This window comes from Camelus bactrianus, chromosome 16 (assembly GCF_048773025.1).
Source record: "Camelus bactrianus isolate YW-2024 breed Bactrian camel chromosome 16, ASM4877302v1, whole genome shotgun sequence".
Taxonomy (NCBI): Eukaryota; Metazoa; Chordata; class Mammalia; order Artiodactyla; family Camelidae; genus Camelus; species Camelus bactrianus.
The window spans coordinates 665,615-672,857 of NC_133554.1; positions in this window are offsets into that span (position 1 = coordinate 665,615).

Here is a 7,243-nt window from a genome sequence, read left to right on the forward strand (position 1 = left end):
CACCTCCCCAGCCTGTCTTGCTCCCTGTGCTCCAGCCACAGGGCCTTTGCACATCCCATTCCCTCTGCCAGGCACACACTCCCTTCTCTTCACGAACAGCAAGGGCGTTTCCTGCTGTGGCCACCACCGCATCCCCTGCACGCACTCAGCACCAGTCAGATACTCATCAAACATTCACCCAACGAATGAATAAGTGAATGAATGACGGTCAAAACTGCATTTCAGCCCAGTGAAATTATCCCTCAAAAATGGAGACAGAGTAAAAGGTGTTTTCAGACAAATGAAGGCTGAGAGGATTCATCCCCAGCAGGCAGGAGGCAATCCCTGAGAGTTCCTGGGGAAATGCCTGTTTCCACAGAAGCCTGGGGACACCAGAAGGATGGAAAGGACAAATCCAATGGATGTTAGACATTTGCATCAGTAAAAACATCTTGTGAGGGAAAATATTTATCTTCGTGATGGAGAGAAAAGGCAGAAAGGCAGAAAGCCCCTAGGCTTTGACCATAAGCCGACTGTCCCTGACCCCTACAGAGCCCCCTCCATCCGCAGAACATACGTCCTCCCCAAGGGCACGCAGAGCATCTGCCAGAATCGACCATGTGCCGGCGCAAAAGGAAACGTCAATCAATTTAAAAGGACTGTGGTCACACAGTTTATTCTCCTAAACACCAGTGGGAAAGAGAAAGATGACTAAAACATCTCTGACGTTTGGAATTAGACTTTTTTTGGCCGGGGGGGGGTGGGGGGTGGGTAATTAGGTTTATTTATTTGTTTATTTGGGGGGTGATCAGGGCTTTTTTATTGTTTGTTTCGTTTTATTTTAATGGAGGTGCTGGGGATTGAACCCAGGACCTCCTCCTGCCTGCTAAGCATGTGTTCTGCCACTGATCTGTCCCCTCCCCGAAGATTTTTTTTTAAAGCCCCAGAGACAAGTTCCAGTTGCTTCTACCTGGGCCAGGTGTCCAGGAGCACCAGGGCGCTTCACCTGGCCCGAATGGGTCAGGTCACCAACCCCAATCCAGCAGAGCGGTGGGGAGACAGGTCTAGGAGAAGAAGGCATTTCCTGCTCACTCCCAGGTTCCGGGAGGGGAGGAGTAGGGGTGGGCGGACCAGGGGCCTGGGCACGTGTGCAGGAACCAGCATTCCTGGCCCAAAGCTCCGGGGTGCCTGGAGTGCCAGAGTGAAGGCTGCCCCGGGGGCTCGCACGGGACGGAGGGCTGAGCAGGAGCTGGAAGCACCGGGGATCAGCGCTAGGGTGGGTCAGCTCCACGTGGGGTCTCACTGAGGGTTATTCCCTTAGCTTTGACCCCAGGAGCACAGACAATGCGGACAGGCAGGCTACTTTCTAAAGGCCTGTCCTCTGCATGCTTGCCAGCGTGGAGTGTTACTATTCCAGACATGCTGACAGTAAGTTCACAGCTGATTAATTGTACCTCATTTAAATTGGTTTTTGGGCAGAGGGTACAGCTCAGTGGTAGAGCACGTGCTTAGCACGCACAAGCTCCTGGATTCAATCCCCAGGACCACCTCTAAAAATAAATAAAAAGATAAATAAATAAACCTAATTACCTACACCCCCAATAAATAAACTAATTAAAGTCACCTAGAAAATGTTTTAAATTAATAAATTGCACCCCCTCACCCCGCTTTCCTCCTTGATTGGAACAGGGCTCTGTGCACAGTTGACCGGGCGCCCTCGGGGCCTTCCCCCAGAAAGGCCTGTGAGCCTTGCTCTCCGCAGTCTCTCAGACTTCTTTCTTAAATCAGTTGGGCCTTTGCGACTTTTAAGTGATTAAAACTTTCTTTTTTTACTTTGAAAAATTTCCAACCCATCCAAAATTGCAAGAATTATACAATAAACACCCACCTACCCTTCACCTAGACCGACCCACTCTCACTCCTCGGCATTTGCTTTGTCCGTTCATAGGCAGTTTTTGTCAGGGAGTAATTTGAGGGTCTGTTGCGGGTTCTTCACCCCTGAACACTTCAGCGGGTCCTCCTGAGACATCCCGTGGGAAGCCTCAACACCACCCCCAGAATCAGCAGGTTTGTGGCGGATCCGGAGGACGGCGAACACGGAGGCCACATTCAGATGTCACGCCTCTCCTGGTACGTTTGCTCAGATCCAGGCTCCAGGCAGAATCACGCGCGGCCCCGAGCGTCGTCTCACTGCCGCGAGAGTGTGCGGTGGTCCTCACCCGCATCGCTGTGGCCACAGCTGCCGGACGCAGCCTGGGGTCTGGGGCCAGCTCGGGCGTCCCAGAGCTTTGTTTCCCGCCATGTGAAGGTCGCCCAGAGAGCACTGACCTTGTAGGACTGTGGTCAGGATCAAAGGGGACAATGCCTTCGGCCCAGTGCCCAGCGCACATGACGTACTTAGTAAGTGTGTTATGCGTTCCTGTTACCACACTGCTGGACTCTTACCATCGGCTGCGCTGCCCAGGTCCCCCTAAGGAGCCCCAGCCTCTGCTCTCAGGGACTCCAACGGTCTGCTGTTAACGAATTAGATGGAGAACTAGCCCCTGCTTAAGGTGGGCAACCCCCGGGAGCGCCCTGCCCTGGTCCCAGAGTTGCCCCTTCCCCGATCCAAACTTGAGCATCTTGACAGGGCTGCCGGGGCACCAGATGGCTGAGGGCCTTGAAAGGAGGTCCGGCCAGGTCACAGTGACCCATCGGCCACAGGAAACTCAGAGCCAGCCTGGACCCTCCCCGAAGGGCTTTGCCCTCCTTCGGCCCAGCTGGGGGGCCCAGCCCCTAGCACGCGTGTGTGGATCAGGTATGAGAGCCTTTGGGTGTGTGTTTCTGGGCATGTGAGCAAGTGTCTAGTTTCAGTGTGTGAGAACAGGTGTGTCTGTGTTCAGGGGAGGGTATGCCCAGTATAAGCGAGCGTGCATGTGTGTTACCGGGGCAGTGGCTGTAAGTCTCACACTCAGAGCACCGCCGTCCAGAGGCTGCCCCTCCCGCCCACGTGGGGACCAAGCACACCCGGGAGGCCCGGCCTGGCTCTGCACATACACACTGATCAGGGGCAAATGCCCCGGCCTCCCTGGGCCCCCAATTCCTCTGGTGCTTGTCATGAGGGTCAAAGGCGGCAGCCCCTTTCCCCAGCTCCCGGTGGGACACTCAGACCTCACTCAGGAAGAGGACAGGGTGAGCTCCAGGTGGCCTTGACAACGGAGAGGTTACAAGAGGTCCCAGTGTCCAGCGGCCGGCAGGTGTGGGGCCCAGGGCCACAGCTTGCATGCTCCTCACGGCCATTCCATGTTTGTGTTTTTCGGCCACTTCATATTTTGTTTTGCTTTTTTAATGAACTGACTATTTTTCAGAGCACTTTCAGGTTTACAGAAAAAAAGAGCAGAAGGCACACAGTATCCCATATACTTGAAAAATTTTGATATTGATATAAAATTAATCATTTAACCATGTTAGTGTATGGTTCAGTCGTTTTTAGCACATTCGCAATGTCGTGTGACCGTCAGTCATCATCCCCCAGTTCCAGAACACGCCTGTCCTCCACACGGAAACCCGGGACCCACCAGCAGTCCCCCTCCACCCTCCTCCCCACGCTGGCAACCGCTAATCTACTTTCCCTTCAGATCTGCCTGGCCTGGAAGTTTCACAGAAACAGGGTCAGGCGATATGATGTGCGGCCTTCGGCGTCTGGCTGCTTTCACCGAGCGGGAGGTTTCTGAGGGTCCCCATGCTGTAGCAGGTGTCGGTGCTTCAGCCCTTCCTGCGACTGAATGACATCCCGCTGCTTGGATGGACCACACCTGTTCACCCAGCCACCTGCTGATGGGCACCAGGATTGCTTCCTCTTTTCGGTGGCTGTGAATTGTGCTACTGTGGGCATTTTTTGAGGAACTTCCAGGCTTTTCCAACGCGGCTGAACCATTTCACTTTCCCACTGGCTTCTTTGAAGATAGCTGTTCTCCTCGGTGTGCGGTGGTGCCTCGCTGTGGTTTTGCTTTGCGTTTTCCGGGTGTTTAATGCCGCTGAACACCTTTTCCTGTGCTGCTGGCTGTCTGTATGTCTCCTTTGGAGAAATGTCTGTCCAGATCTTTTGCCCGTTTTTAATTGCGTTATCTGCTTGTTTTTTAAATTGAGTTCTAAGTTAAAGGGTAATTACACCTCAGCAATCATTTAAAACGGAAAGGGGGACATCTCAGTTTCTCAGGCTTGTCAGCCCTGTCGCCCAGGACTCGCGTTGTGCGGGCTGCCCCCCCCCCCCCAGCGTTTGCAGCCCTCCTTGCCCTCCCTCCCTGGGAGGACAGAGCACACTGCGCCCGGGAGGCTGCTTCCAGTCACGCCTGAGGCTGTTCGCCCAGCTCGGGGCTCCTTATAGTGTTTTCCCAGGCGCTGCCACCTTGGATGGATGCAGGGAAAGCTACAGCCGGTTTCTTAAAAATAGAATTACACCCGGGTTTTTTCTTCCAGTCATGTTACATGACTGTTTTCCATTTTTAAGACTTTGCTTCCAGACTCTTTCCACCTGCCAGACTTCACCCCACGGGGGCTCTTCCAGGCACCTGGCCCCCAGCTCCCTCCATTCCCCAGCTCCCCAACTCCCTTCCCCCCCTCCACAATGAATCAGTCACCTGAAACTGTTCTCTGGGATGGCTCTGCTCAGGCCTTATGAGCTCCCACCTGGTCGGTCCCCCAGCCTCCACCCTTTCCAAAGCATCCTTCACTAACAGCAGGTGACTCCCCTGCCCAGAAACCCACAATGGCTCCCTACTGCCAGGACCGAAATGCAGTCCTCTAAGGCTGGTGTCGAAGACCCTCTGTGAACCAGCTCCTTCATTTGTTCATCCACTTTTCCGAGTACCTACTGTGTGTGAGGGACTACGGTGGACAAAAAACAGGGCTTTGAGGGGAAGCAAGCACTACAGGGTAACTGGCGGTCTGGTGGCCCACAGGAGACAACGGGGGCAGGCAGGAGGGGACCAAGCCCAGCTTGAAGAGGGGGCTCCCCAGCACCCACTCTGCTCCAACCACATCAAGTCCCGCCAGCTCCCAGAATGCACCTGCCACCCCAGCAAACCCTCCGAAGACCCCCTGCTCCTCCCTCTGGCAAACTCCACCAGCCTTCACCACCTGGTTGCAGTGTCTCCTCCGTTACAAAGCCTCCCACCCCCTGTGCAAAGCTGATTCGTCGGTCCTGCCTTTGAGACGCCCCCAGCCCCACAGAGACCCCCCCCCCATGTGGATCTCATCCAGGGACTGTTTTAATATGACTTGCTGGTTAACCGGCTGCCTTCCTGGTTTTCTTTCCTGCTACTGTAGGCACACCAGACACAGTGAGCGCCCCTTTTCCCCTCCAGCACCTCGGACCCCCGCCAAGGAGAGACAGCCTCTCCTGTCCCCATTTGCAGCATCTGCTAATGCAGTGTTCTCAATCGGGGTGATTTTGCCGCATACGCCCCCCCCCACCCCAGGGGCCCTGGGCAACGTCTGGAGACATCTGCGGCTGTCCCGGCCGAGAGGTGCTGTGGACACGGCGCTAGGGAGCCGGCCCAGCATCCTGCAAGGCGCAGGCCGCCTCCCGGCCACGGACCCAGCCTCAAACGCAACGGCGCGGTTCTAACGTGGGGCGGAGGCCCAGGATCGGGGCGGGAGCGGGTGGTGCTGGGCCAGGTGGGCGTCCAGGCGCCGGCCGTCGGGGAGGGGGGCCGCGGCCACGTGACTGCGCCCCAGCCAGTCAGCGAGTGGACGTGACGCCGCCGCTGCTGGCCGGGCGCGCGCGGCTCCGGATGCGGGCGCCCCCACGAGCTGCGGACCCTCAGCCCCGGCGACGCCGGGTGCAAACCGGGCCCAGACTCGGATGCCGGCTCCTTGGGTCTGCGGGGCCGTCCCGTGTGCAAGGCCAGGTCCCTGGGCTTTTCCTGGCTGAAGCCGTTTACCCTGAGCACCCCCACCTCCCCCACCACATTCCTGGGCAGCTTTTCCAGCCCTGACACTTGGGCTCGATGTTTAAAAGAAGAGGGGTTTCTCTGCACTCAGAGCTGGCAACAGTTCGTACCAATTACACAACTTGTCACCCTTTTCTGTGGACTGTGACCCCTGAGGGGCGGGTCACCACGGTCGGTGGAGGCCGCAGCACTGGGCAGTCCCAGGAGCTGTTTGTGGACCTCTCTGTGCAGGGGTGGCCCTGCTGGCCACCTGCTCTGCCTTCAAGTCTATCGGTTAGGAACACATTTACCTGTAAAAAAACAAAATCCAAAGAGGCATAAACAAATAGGTAAGAGGTTCTTTTTTCCACATAACACAACTAGAGGCAGGCAGTTGCTAGCACCAGGGACCCTGACTCCACCATCCCTAATATAACTGACCTCTCAGCCTGAGGCTTCAGCCTCACAGTCACAAGATGGCTGCCATAGCTCTAGTCCTCACACCTGGGTTCCTGATGAGCCAAGGTCAAGGGCCGCACTAGCTGCACCTGTCTCTTTTTTCGAGGCGAGCAGAAGCTTTCCCAAAAATGCCCCCAGCCGACTTCCACTTCAGGATTGATTGGCCAGAACTGGGTCATATGACCAGCATGAGCAGCTGGGAAATTTGATAACAAAACGATCACCACTGGCTTAGAATAGTGAATCAAAAACACGTTAAGGTTTTGTAAGCACAAAAGGAATAGGCGTTACGAAAGAGGCCAATGGTGTCTGCCTCGATTTCCAGTCATATTTCTGGGGCTGTTGTCAGCAAGCCCTCTTCTCCCAGGACCAACAGGGCCACCATGTCTGGTGCTCCCCAGCCGGAGACTCTGTGGGAATGACCAGCAGGAGAGTTCAGGGCTCCGTTGCTGACCTTCCCATATCCGCCCACGGCCTGTCCCAGCATTTCTTCCTGGGAAGCCTTCGGTGTGGCCACTACCCCTGTCCACTTGGCCCCTCCCAGCAGAGACCATCCCAGGCACTCAGCAAAGCTGGACTCTGTCCCCAGGAGATGGAAGGAGAGTCCCTGAGTCAGTCTCCCAGCAAAGACAGCTGGGTCAGTGGTTTGAGCATAATAAACCCAGCATTCCCAGTCACTCCCATTTGAGAAGCTATCACGTTTCCCCACATGAGCTGCACATAACCACTGGGGCTCACATATAGAATCCAGAATTCCAAGAATATGAAACTAAAAATAGCCGGAGGTGGGGAGATGTGTTCCTGGGCAGACAACATGTGGCCAAATGTCAGCAACCAGATGCCAGAATCCGAGGGCTGGGAACAAGGTGACTACAGCCAATGCGTGCCAAGCA